Source organism: Tachysurus vachellii, chromosome 14 (assembly GCF_030014155.1).
Source record: "Tachysurus vachellii isolate PV-2020 chromosome 14, HZAU_Pvac_v1, whole genome shotgun sequence".
Classification (NCBI taxonomy): Eukaryota; Metazoa; Chordata; class Actinopteri; order Siluriformes; family Bagridae; genus Tachysurus; species Tachysurus vachellii.
In genome coordinates, this window is record NC_083473.1 from 5,575,331 (window position 1) to 5,589,448 (window position 14,118).

The 14,118-nt window shown below is 43.9% G+C and overlaps 1 pseudogene and 1 gene segment (V, D, J or C); one reads left to right on the plus strand and one right to left on the minus strand.

Annotated features, from left to right (window-relative positions):
- The window catches only part of LOC132856622 (immunoglobulin kappa constant-like), a 135,162-nt gene that overhangs the window by 19,061 nt on the left and 101,983 nt on the right, over nt 1-14,118 (plus strand).
- On the minus strand, nt 4,861-5,519 carry LOC132856954 (probable non-functional immunoglobulin kappa variable 6D-41; annotated as a pseudogene).

The following is a 14,118-nucleotide window of genomic DNA, read 5'->3' on the forward strand; positions in this document are numbered from 1 at the left end:
TCACCTAACTTACATTTACACCACTGACCCTCACCTAACTTACATTTACACCACTGACCCTCACCTAACTTACATTTACACCACTGACCCTCACCTAACTTACATTTACACCACTGACCCTCACCTAACTTACATTCACACCACTGACCCTCACCTAACTTACATTTACACCACTGACCCTCACCTAACTTACATTTACACCACTGACCCTCACCTAACTTACATTCACGACACTGACCCTCACCTAACTTACATTTACAACACTGACCCTCACCTAACAGATATACACCAAGCCCTGAAAAAGCAAAACCATGAAAGTCCAGCACTCAGACATGGGACTGTTGGAGATCCACTGAAACCAGCAGGTAGTGGACTGATTGTAGTGAACTGACTAAACATGATAGAAATGTAATGTAAATAGATGAGAGGTGGCGTCTCAAACCTCCTCCTCTAAACCCATCAAACATCTTTAAGAGTAAATCACCTCTCTTACTGAAAAAGAACATCAGACATTTTGCTGTCTGTTTTGGAATCTCTGCTACTAGGAAATGTCTTAAAGGGGATTGTTTTTACTTTTCAGGAATCAAGAAAAAAATCACAACTAACATTAATAATAAAATGACACAGAATTATATGAAGACATGCAGCTGAGACTGATGTCCTTCTGTCCCAGACTAGACATAAGCTGAGATCCTTTCACACAAATGAACATCATTTATGTTCGCTGTGTTTGTAAATGAAACTTATCTTAGGGTTGTTACAATTACACTTACACTAGATTATTATCATAATTTTTTTTAAAATTAAAAAAAAAAAAAAAATAAAAAAAAAAAAAATCTGATAATAATCTAGTGTAAGTGTAATTGTAACAACCCTAAGATAAGTTTCATTTACAAAAAAACACAGCGAACGTAAATGATGTTCATTTGTGTGAAAGGATCTCAGCTTATGTCTAGTCTGGGACAGAAGGACATCAGTCTCAGCTGCATGTCTTCATATAATTCTGTGTCATTTTATTATTAATGTTAGTTGTGATTGAATGAAAAATGAATGAAAATGTGATTTTTTTTTTTTTTTTTTTTTTTTTAAATGAATCCCCTCCTTGAACCGCCACCTTATTGTGGTGGAGGGGTTTGCGTGCCTGAATGATCCTAGGAGCTATGTTGTCTGGGGCTTTTTGCCCCTGGTAGGGTCTCCCAAGGCAAACAGGTCCTGGGTGACAGGCCAGACAAAGAGCGGTTCAAGAGCCCTTTATGAAGAAGAATAAAACAAGGTCCGTGACGTCGCCCGGTATGGCGCAACCGGGGCCCCACCCTGGAGCCAGGCCCGGGGTTGGGGCTCGCATGCGAGCGCCTGGTGGCCGGGTCTTACCCCATGGGGCCCGGCCGGGCACAGCCCGAAAGAGTGACGTGGGGCCGATCTCCTGTGGGCCCACCACCTGCAGGAGAAACCGTAAGGGGCTGGTGCAATGTGGATTGGGTGGCAGTCGAAGGCGGGAGCCTCGGCGATCCAATCCCCGGACACGGAATCTGGCTCTAGGGACATGGAATGTCACCTCGCTGGGGGGGAAGGAGCCTGAGCTGGTGCGGGAGGTCGAGAGATACCGACTAGATATAGTTGGGCTCACCTCCACGCACGGCTTGGGCTCTGGAACCCAACTCCTTGAGAGAGGCTGGGCTCTCTACTACTCTGGAGTTGCCCGCGGTGAGAGGCGGCGGGCTGGTGTGGGCTTGCTCATAGCCCCCCAGCTCAGCAGCCATGTGTTGGAGTTCACCCCGGTGAACGAGAGGGTCGTTTCCCTACGCCTTCGGGTCGGGGAGAGGTCTCTCACTGTTATTTGTGCTTACGGGCCAAATGGCAGTGTAGAGTACCCGACCTTCTTGGAGTCTCTGGGAGGGGTGCTGGAAAGTGCTCCGACCGGGGACTCCGTCATTCTACTGGGGGACTTCAACGCTCACGTGGGCAGCGACAGTGACACCTGGAGGGGCGTGATTGGGAGGAACGGCCCCCCCGACCTGAACCCGAGTGGTGTTCTGTTATTGGACTTCTGTGCTAGTCACAGTTTGTCCATAATGAACACCATGTTCAAGCATAAGGGTGTCCATCAGTACACATGGCATCAGGACACCCTAGGTCGGAGGTCGATGATCGACTTTGTGGTTGTTTCATCTGACCTCCGGCCGTATGTCTTGGACACTCGGGTAAAGAGAGGGGCGGAGCTGTCAACTGATCACCACCTGGTGGTGAGTTGGATCCGATGGCCGGGGAGGAAGTTGGACAGACTTGGCAGACCCAAACGTACTGTGAGGGTCCGCTGGGAACGTTTGGCAGAGTCTCCGGTCAGAGAGATCTTCAACTCCCACCTCCGGCAGAGCTTCAACCAGATCCCGAGGGAGGTTGGAGACGTTGAGTCTGAGTGGACCATGTTCTCCACCTCCATTGTCGACGCGGCCGCGCGGAGCTGTGGCCGTAAGGTCTCTGGTGCCTGTCGTGGCGGCAATCCCCGAACCCGGTGGTGGACACCGGAAGTAAGGGATGCCGTCAAGCTGAAGAAGGAGTCCTATCGAGCCTGGTTGGCTCGGGGGACTCCGGAGGTAGCTGATAGGTACCGGAGGGCCAAGCGAGCTTCAGCCCGGGTGGTTGCAGAGGCAAAAACTCGGGTCTGGGAAGAGTTCGGTGAGGCCATGGAGAAGGACTATAGGTTGGCCTCGAAGAAATTCTGGCAAACCGTCCGGCGCCTCAGGAAGGGGAAGCAGTGCCCTGCTCACACTGTTTACAGTGAGAGTGGGAATCTGCTGACTTCGACTGGGGACATTCTCGGACGGTGGAAGGAGTACTTCGAGGATCTCCTCAACCCCACCGACATGTCTTCCACTGAGGAAGCAGAGGCAGAGGGCTCAGTTGAGGACTCATCGATCCCCCAAGCTGAGGTCACTGAGGTGGTTGAGAAGCTCCTCAGTGGCAAGGCACCGGGGGTGGATGAGATCCGCCCTGAGTACCTCAAGTCTCTGGATGTTGTGGGGCTGTCTTGGTTGACACGCCTCTGCAACATCGCGTGGCGGCTGGGGACAGTGCCTCTGGACTGGCAGACTGGGGTGGTGGTCCCTCTGTTTAAGAAGGGGGACCGGAGGGTGTGTTCCAACTACAGGGGGATCACACTCCTCAGCCTCCCCGGAAAAGTCTATGCCAGGGTACTGGAGAGGAGAATTCGGCCGATAGTCGAACCTCGGATTCAGGAGGAACAATGTGGGTTTCGTCCCGGTCGTGGAACACTGGACCATCTCTATACCCTCACCAGATTGCTGGAGGGTTCATGGGAGTTTGCCCAACCAGTCCACATGTGCTTTGTGGATCTGGAGAAGGCATTCGACTGTGTCCCTCGTGGTGATCTGTGGGGGGTGCTCTGGGAGTATGGGGTCCGGGGCCCTCTGCTAAGGGCTGTTCGGTCCCTATATGACCGGAGCAGGAGTTTGGTTCGCATTGCCGGCAGTAAGTCAGACTTGTTCCCGGTGCATGTTGGACTCCGGCAGGGCTGCCCTTAGTCACCGGTCCTGTTCATTATTTATATGGACAGGATTTCTAGGCGCAGTCAGGGGCCGGAGGGAGTCCGGTTTGGGGACCACGGGATTTCGTCTCTGCTTTTTGCAGATGATGTTGTCCTGTTGGCTTCTTCAAATCAGGACCTTCGGCGTGCACTGGGACGGTTTGCAGCTGAGTGTGAAGCGGCAGGGATGAGAATCAGCACCTCCAAGTCCGAGGCCATGGTTCTCAGCCGGAAAAGGGTGGCTTGTCCCCTTCGGGTTGGTGGAAAGCTCCTGCCTCAAGTGGAGGAGTTTAAGTATCTTGGGGTCTTGTTCACGAGTGAGGGAAGGATGGAGCGGGAGATCGACAGGCGGATCGGTGTATCTTCTGCATTGATGCGGTCGATATACCGGTCTGTTGTGGTGAAGAGAGAGCTGAGCCGCAAGGCGAAGCTCTCTATTTACCAGTCGATCTACGTTCCTACCCTTACCTATGGTCATGAGCTTTGGGTCATGACCGAAAGGACAAGATCCCGGATACAGGCGGCCGAAATGAGTTTCCTCCGCAAGGTGGCTGATAGAGATAGGGTGAGGAGCTCGGTCACTCGGGAGGAGCTCAGAGTAGAGCCGCTGCTCCTCCACATCGAGAGGAGTCAGCTGAGGTGGCTCGGGCATCTGTTCCGGATGCCTCCTGGACGCCTCCCTGGGGAGGTGTTCCGGGCATGTCCAACCGGGAGGAGGCCCCGGGGAAGACCTAGGACACGCTGGAGGGACTATGTCTCTCGGCTGGCCTGGGAACGCCTCGGTATTCCCCCGGAGGAGCTGGAGGAAGTGTCTGGGGAGAGGGAAGTCTGGGTGTCCCTGCTCAGACTGCTGCCCCCGCGACCCGGTAGAAGATGGATGGATGGATTTTTTAAATGAAATGTTTTCTGAAACTCTGGAGTTAATGTCAAACACCACAGTGAGTCATTGTGTAGAAACATCAGTACAAAAGTAGCACTTATTAGTAAGAAAATATCAGAACAACAGAAAACCTGAACATCATGAAGAGTGTGTTGTGGAACTGTTGGTTTTCAGGAAGTGATGTGATGAGATTTTGCTGCAAAAGCCAAAATTCAGGAAAACATGTAAACAAACAGAACTGTATTAAAACCAGTGTTTGTGTATATGATAGTTTAGATGGAGTTTGGGGCATGAAATAGACGATAAATAAATGTGATAATCAGATACTTGATGTTTTCATGTGTAAGAGTAGAAAACTACAACGTAATGGACTGTGTTCAGTGTGGTGTGATGATTATATAGAGATCTCTAATGTGAGTTGTGAGTTAGTGTGATGTGGTTCTTCTCCTCCACAGAGTGTCATTGTGTCGTATCACATCCTCCAACTCAGCACCTGCAGTCGCTCCCAGCTGCAGCAGTTCAGTCTCTCTACAATCTGACTGAGGGAGGTTTTTGTACGACTCTATAACACTGTGTGAACAGCTCGGTGCTACTGATGTAATGGTAACTCTGACAGTAGTAATCTCCTGCATCTTCAGTCTGGACTCCACTGATGGTCAGAGTGAAATCAGATCCAGATCCACTGCCACTGAAACGAGCTGGAAAACCTGACTGTCTCTGATTTGCGAGCTTAATCAGGAGTTTAGGAGCTTCTCCAGGTTTCTGCTGATACCAGTGTAAGTAGTTATTACTATACACTGCCTGACTGGTTCTACAGTTGATGGTGACTGTTTCTCCTGGAAGAACAGATTTCACTGCAGGAGTCTGAGTTACTGTGACTTGACCTCTGCATTCTGAAAAATACACAATAACGCAGCATGAAACTGAAATATTCTAATAGAAACAATAAGTGTATTAGTATGAACAGATGATTGTAGAGATAAAATATGAAGCAGTGTCTGACCTTGAGTCCAGAGGATCAGTGTCCAGATGAAGACGGGGATCAAAGTCATGGTAGCTGTGGGTGAAGTTGCTGTAGCAGCAGCTCTCAGTCATGAAGTGTTAAAGTCACAGCACTATAAACACTCCCAGATCACTGAAGCATGGGAAATAAATGCAAAAAAGTCACTACAGACATGTTACATAAAGAACTGAAACCAGCAGGTTGAAATATGTTCTCTGAATTTATAGTTAAGGGACTTTCCTTTAAATTAAGCCGTTTAAATAAAGATAAAGTATTATATTCTATCTACTTCATAAAAGCAGCTTCACATTAAGGCTTTGAACAAAATCTGTCAACATATCCACTTCTAACTGTAGAGTAATTTATGGTCATTTTGAACATATATAGCTGAAACAGTACTCAGTAAATGAAACAATGTTGCTCGAGGATCCTGGTGCTACATAAAGGCACAGAGCTACATTAAGACAACACAGGACTAGGGCTAGGAAAAAAATACATACATAAAAAAAGCTTATTAAAATAAGGTGCATGTGTGCAGCCTTGTACAAACACTGCAAGACAAAAGACAGTGCAGGGCAAGAGACAGTTTAAAAACAAAAACTTTTTGTCTTTTTTTCTCAGACTTTGCAAAATGTAGAGATTCTGAAGAGATTTGTTCTTGGTGGAGATTGTGTTAATGTATCAGATGGAATTCTTGATAGGTGAACATCAAGGAATTTGGTGCGCTATATGATCTTCATGGAGGATCCATAAATCTTCATCAGAGCATGACCACTCTGCTTTCCTAAAGTCAACAATCATTTTTTTTTTATTATGGCCATGTTCAGGGAAAGATTGTTGGCTGTACATGAGGCTATTAGCTGTTGTATCTCCTCTCTGAATGCTGACTCATTGTTCTTGCTGATGAGACCCACCGCGGCCGTATCATTGGTGAGCTGATGATGTTGATTAGGAGTGAACAGAGTAAACTGCAGTGGAGTGAACATACAGCCCTGAGGGGCCTCAGTGCTCATTGTGGTGGTGTTGGACATGCTGCTTTAAATCTGTACTAAAGGAGGTCTTATAATCAGGAAGTCCAGAATCCAGTTGCAGAGGAAGGTGTTCAGGCTCAGCAGGCTCAGCTTTTCAGTCAGATGCTGAGCAATGATTGTGCTGATTGCTGAACTGAAGTCTATGAACAGCATTCGTACATATGTTTACTTTTGTCTAGGTGGTTAAGGACCAGTTAGAGGAAGGTGATAATGGTGTTATATGTGGAGTGGTTGTGAAAATCTTTTTAATGAACTAAAAGAAGCACTCAGATTACAAAATGAAATAATTTTTAATAGACATTAAGTGAACACTTCAGAATTTCAGTTAATGACAATACAACAAACACCTACTGTATAGCACTGGGGTTATATTTACCAAATACTACTTAATAATAATTACCAGTTAATATTTTGAGTCTTAAACCCCCAGGACAATGCAAATTTATTTATTTTTTTATTTTTATGAAATTAAATAAGCACTCAAATTACAAAATTAAACAATCTTCAAACGATTTTGCATATATACATAAAAACACCTTTAGCACCGGGTAGTTACCAAATAACACCACTTACTATTTGAAGTCTCAAATCAGGACAATGAGGCGGTTGTTATGGTTGAAGGCAAATTTTTTTCAATGATGCCTTCAGCATTCAGGGCCTTCACTGTTTGAGTATTTATGGCTAAAAATGCTAAGTTGCTGTTTCACGCAACAATCCAATAGTCCGAACAATCAACATCTGAACCATTCTGTACATCGGGCTAATGTATGTTTATATTCTCATTTTCACTAGAAGCGAAATCTAAATTAGAATTACAAGGTTGGTTAATTGGCACAAGGCTCCATTTTTTAAATAAAATGTAATGATATTATGCCTATGCCAGTGTAGCTGCATCTTATTGTCACATGAAGTGACGTTACGTACGCTTAACAAGTAAATGTTTTTATTTTGTACAGATGTTCTCAGAATCTGTAGTTAAGTGGCTATCCTTTAATTGAAGCCTTTTAAATAAAGATAAAGTACTATATTCTTTCTACTTCATGAAATCAACATCTTATTAACACGTTGCACAAAATCTCTCAACATATCCACTTCTTATTGTAGAGTAATTTATTGTCATTTCAAGCGTATATAGCTGAAACAGTACACAGTAAATTGAAACAATGTTCCTCAAGGATTCTGGTGCTACATAAAGACACATAGCTACATAAGGGAAAACTGAAAGCTACTGAAGGTAAAACACTAAAATGTGCTGCACAGGGGACAATCCAGGACAAGGATAGGGAGCAGTGGGATAATGGATTAATTATTTCTCATTATTTAATTGTTTTTAAATTGCAGTATGTTTTGATGTGGAAACTGTTGTGCTGAGAAAACCAAGAATTTGGTGTTCTTGATGATCTTCGTGGAGGATCTGTTAATGTTTCCCATAAAATGGTCTTTCGGGGCTCTCCTAAAGGCAACAATCATCTTTTTCGTTTTGTTCACAATAAGAGACAGATTGTTGTCTCTGCAAAAGGTCTTTATCTGTTTTATCTCCACTCTGTATGCTGACAGTTTGTTCTTGCTGATGATCGTGTTGTGATCGTGTCATTGGTAAGCTTGATGATGTTGTTAGTGCTGTGCATTACTGCACAATTATAAGTAAGCAGAGTGAACAGATGTTGACTGAGTGTACAGCCCTGAGGGGCCTCAATGCTTATAGTGGTGTAGTTTGGTGATGCTGCTTTTTGATCCGAATTGACTGAGGACTTTCAGTCAGAAAATCAAGGATTCAACTGGAGAGGAAGGTGTTCAGGCCCAGCAGGCACAGCTTTTCAGTCAGGTGCTGAGTAATGATTGAACTGAATTCTGAACTTATGCCTATGAACAGCATTCAGACAAATGTGTCCTTTGACCAGGTGCTTAAGAACTAGATGGAGGAAGGTGATGCTGTTGTCTGTGGAGTGCTTGGGATGATACACAAACTGCATAACCCTGACCATAGCTCATGAACAGAATAAGTTTTATCTTTCATGTTTTCTGAAACTCTGGAGTTAACATCAAACAACACAGTGAGTCAGTGTGTCCAAACATCAGTACAAATTAGCACTTATTAGTAAGAAAATATCAGGACATCATGAAACCTGACCATTAAAGTAGGATTGTTACGGAAATGTTGTGGGATTTCAGGCAGTGGGGTGATGGTATTTTTCTGCAAGACCAAAACATTCACGAAACGGTGCAAACAAACCAAATTGAATAAAAAACAGACTTTGTAAGCCGGATAGTTTGGATGAAGAAGATATTCAGGGGTCAGAGAGAACAGAAATGAGTTTGATAATCAGACACTTGATATTTTGAATTCTGTGATGTTTTCAATTGGAACAGTAAACACCAAGACTGTAGAAATCTATAAAATCAGAGACTGAGATTAATAACAGGGTCAGAATCAGAGTCTGTACTGGGGGTATGTCTTTACAAAAGGATCTAGGCTTTGGAATGTCTCAAATTCCTTATCTAGATCCATATGAAAGTTTTCGGTTTGGCAAAATATCTCTAAAATAAAGATTAAGCACTAAATTCATTGACTCTTGCCTAAGAAAATTGAATGCAGTGATAAAATCTAAAGGTGCTACAACTAAGTGTTAGTTTAGGGGTGTGCACACTCATGTAACCAACTGATTTTATTTATCATTCATTCATTCATTCATTTTCTACCGCTTATCCGAACTACCTCGGGTCACGGGGAGCCTGTGCCTATCTCAGGCGTCATCAGGCATCAAGGCAGGTTACACCCTGGACGGAGTGCCAACCCATCGCAGGGCACACACACTCACTCACGCAATCACACACTAGGGACAATTTTCCAGAGATGCCAATCAACCTACCTTGCATGTGTTTGGACCGGGGGAGGAAACCGGAGTACCAGGAGGAAACCCCCGAGGCACGGGGAGAACATGCAAACTTCACACACAAGGCAGAGGCAGGAATCGAACCCCGACCCTGGAGGTGTGAGGCGAACGTGCTAACCACTAAGCCACCGTGCCCACCCTGATTTTATTTAGATTTTACCTAAAATTATTCTTTCTGTTTTTCACTTTCATTTATGGCAATTTCACAATGAAGATAGAAAAGATTCTGACCTGATTGATCTTGGTTTCATTTGGTGTGGTTTGGTCTAAGACAGATATATCAGACATGCAATCAAGATTTTTTTCACAAAAATGAAAAACTATTGTGTGAAAAGACTGATAAAGACCTTCGGGTCCAGTGTTGTGCTAGTTACCGTTACTAGTTACTTCATTCAAAAAGTAACTCAATTACTTTGTTGATTACTTACACCAAAAAGTAACACGTTACTGTTAAATGTAACTTTTTAGTTACTTTTTTAAAGAACGTTCTTTAATGTTCCCATTAATGCCCTTTTATGCGTTATGGTCTATACAAACACAAAACCAGACATCCCAAGTGTCCCGGATGTTCCGGGAGTCTCCCGCATATTGATAGCGGCTCCCTGATGACCGCAAATTACTTCCAATCTCCCGGAATCTAGAGCGAGCGAGCAAGAGCGTGCATGCGTGACAGAGACTGTGCTCCAAACCTTGTAGGAGTGATGTTAGGGAGGGAGCAAGAGAGGGAGAGAGGGAGGGGGCCAATCCTGATTGGCCTGTTTCGGTAAGTCAACCAATCAATTGTTGATGTGGGTGGGCTCTACCCCATGTGTTTCGGAATACCTCCCATTATTGCAGCACATACTTGAATAAACGGAAACACGCCCACAGTGCGGCGTCTTCGTGTTTACAGGTTTGCATCCACCAATCCTACAATATGTCACTGCTGTAAACAGGTTAGTCTGTAGGCTACACTTCAGCCTAAATGAATTCATTTAAAAATGTAATGGACAAACGCACCATATGGTAACGGTAACTGAGTTAATTTAGTTAAAAAGTAATGCGTTAGAGAATTAGTTACTGTCAAAAGTAACTGTGTTACAGTAACGTGTTACTGCCCGACACTGTTCAGGTCTAATCCTAAATTTGTCTGTTTTCAATGTATTTGATGGAAATATAACAAAATAAATACTCAGCTTTCATATATTCATAATTATTGAGCGATGTCTAATGTGAGTTATGAGTTAGTGTGATGTGGTTCTTCTCCTCCACAGAGTGTCATTGTGTCGTATCACATCCTCCAACTAAGCACCTGCAGTCGCTCCCAGCTGCAGCAGTTCAGTCTCTCTACAATCTGACTGAGGGAGGTTTTTGTACGACTCTATAACACTGTGTGAACCAGTAGCCAGTGATGGAATGGTGACTCAGACAGTAATAATCTCCTGCATCTTCAGTCTGGACTCCACTGATGGTCAGAGTGAAATCAGATCCAGATCCACTGCCACTGAAACGAGCTGGAAAACCTGACTGTAGCTTATTTACATATTTAATCAGGAGTTTAGGAGCTTCTCCAGGTTTCTGCTGATACCAGTGTAAACGATTTCCATGTGTGCTGTGAGAAGACACTGCCTGACTGGTTCTACAGTTGATGGTGACTGTTTCTCCTGGAAGAACAGATTTCACTGCAGGAGTCTGAGTTACTGTGACTTGACCTCTGCATTCTGAAAAATACACAATAACGCAGCATGAAACTGAAATATTCTAATAGAAACAATAAGTGTATTAGTATGAACAGATGATTGTAGAGATAAAATATGAAGCAGTGTCTGACCTTGAGTCCAGAGGATCAGTGTCCAGATGAAGACGGGGATCAAAGTCATGGTAGCTGTGGGTGAAGTTGCTGTAGCAGCAGCTCTCAGTCATGAAGTGTTAAAGTCACAGCACTATAAACACTCCCAGATCACTGAAGCATGTGCTGCCAATGCAAAGTGTCCTCTAAGTATGGAAACACATCTGTCAGTTGCTGCAAATATGAATCTGATTATGACATAGAATATATCTATAGACTCTACATGTGAACCTTTTTCACCTTTATTGTGAAACTGCAATATCTTAAAAACTAATTGATAAACAACCAGAAATCTTTAAGGGGAAAAAAGACAAACAAAAATGTAAAATACCCAGTTTGCTTGTGTTTGCACAAACTTCAGAAGCTTTCAGAATCAACCAGTCACATTCAAGCTCATATAAAGTGCTAGTTACTATACACCTGTCATGTATATTGATTAAAGCCATATAATGTATAGCTGTTACTAAAGAATTTCTATAACCAAAGTTTATAAAAACAGGTAAATGATCTCGTTGTTGAAAAATATCACTGGGAATAATGTATACAATTATATGCAGATTGTTTCTATGTTGTAGTGTTACAGCCTAGTTCTTTATTGTAATCAAATGTAGAGATCACATGTAGAGATCATCAAGAGCACCAAATATTTTTGGTGTTCATCTAGCGGAGAACTTCACCTGGTCACTTAACACCAGCTCTATCACCAAGAAAGCCTAGGAGCGTCTCTACTTCTTACAGAGTCTGAGAAAAGCCCATCTCTCTCCCCCATCCTGACTACTTTTTACAGAGGGACCATTGAGAGCATCCTGAGCAGCTGCATCACTGTCTGGTTTGGGAACTGCACCATCTCGGATCCCAAGACCCTGCAGCGGATAGTGAGGACAGCTGAGAAGATCATTGGAGTCTCTCTTCCCTCTATCATGGACATTTACACAACACGCTGCATCCGCAAGGCCAACAGCATTGTGGATGACAACACACACACCTCACACACACTCTTCACCCTCCTGCCATCTGGAAAAAGGTACTGTAGCATTCGGCCCTCACGACCAGACAATATAACAATTTCTTTCCACAAGCCATCAGACAACTCAATAACTGAACTGTACTGAGCACAATATACACACACTCACACACACACACACACACACACACACACACACACACACACACACACACACACACACAAAATCAACTGTATGGACTGCAATGACCCACACCAAATATCCAATTTACATCCATGTCTACAGCGCCATCATATCAAACTGTTAACATGCTGTTTTGCACAAGGTTTGTGCTCTTTGCACATGCTGTCTTTCACATTTCAGTCGATTGCTGTTGTTTTATGCGCAGTTCACTCTATTAATTATATAGTCACCCTTAAATAAAAGAGTCTCACACACGCATATTTCTTCTGTGCTTTCTTTACTTCACTTCCCGTGTTGGCGCATTCTAAGGACGTCACATACACAACTTGTAATCCTTATACTACATGGTATGTCACATCTTGCAGACCTTACATAACATATTGTAACATCTTTCTCTTTTTTTTTCCATAATAAAACAGAAGCCTAACAATTCAACAACTGCAAAATTCAAATTATGTAAACCGTATGCACAAAATAGCATGTTTGTGTCTTAAGAACAATAAAACACATTTAAACAAAGTCTTTCAAGTGTGAAGGTCTCATGACAATTCTGCCACTTCTAGTTGTCACGACTCTCTTGCTAGCATCTGAAGGGTTTGTGTGTTGTGCTTGACTCTGGTACTGCTTTTGAATGTCCCTTATCGGTCAGAATCTTCCTTTTAGTCTGATCAAATTTGACACTTGTGTTTGTTGAGACAGCTCTCTGCAGTCCTCCAGGCACAGTCCTGAGATGTTTCCGATTTCTCCGTATAACAGTTCCATTTTCCAGCTTCACCGTGTATGATCTGTTGTTGGCCATTCTTTCAACCTTTGCCGGCAACCAATGTGCTCTGTGTTTCATGTCCAACTGAACTCTTACTTGTTCACCTTCATGCAGAGGTCTAAGATCTTTCGCTCCTCTATTGTAGTAAAAGGCCTGTTTGCATTGGTTGTCTTTCACAGCCTGCTCCGTGTTTACAACATCTGGCTTCAGAAGACTGTTATGTGTTGGCAGTAATGTTTTAGTTCTCCTGCTCATGAGTCTTTGGGCAGGACTGGCATTGAATCCCTGAGATGGGGTGTTCCTGTGTTCTAGAATAGCCAGGTATGGGTCAGTCTTTGCTCTCTTTGCCTTTCCCATGAGATGTTTGGCCATCTTTACTGCAGACTCGGCTTTGCCGTTGCTTTGCGGATATGCCGGAGATGACGTCACATGTCTAAATTCACAAGCAGTGCTGAACTGTCTGAATTCCTGAGAGCCGTACTGTGGCCCGTTATCAGAGATTACCGTGTCTGGGATGCCGTGTCGTGTGAAATGGGCCTTTAACTTGTGTATCACTGCTCCTGAGCTGGTATCAGGGAGATAATCAATTGCTCTGTTGTTAAATGAGAATAAATTTGTTAATAAAACCCGTCCTTCACATCACAAATGGTAAAGACTCTCGCTTTGGTCACATCAGGAAGAACATCATCTATGGTGGGCAAGGGAAAATGTTGACGCTTTAGTGCTTTGTTAAGTGGTCTTCGGTCAATGCAAATTCTTAGCTTTCCCGATGGTTTCTTCACCACCACCATGCTGCTAATCCAATCTGTGCTCTTTTCTACATGAGCTATGATGCCTCTCTCCACCAGGCTTCCCAGCTCATCTTTTAGATGTTTCATCAGAGCCACTGGAACTCTTTGCTTTGGAAGCCTCACCGGTTTAACTGCAGGATCCATTTCTAGGTTATATTCCCCTTCCAGGCATCCATCTCCTTCAAATACATCAGCATACTCTCTATACATGTCACTCTTGTCCCACTGATCCTTTC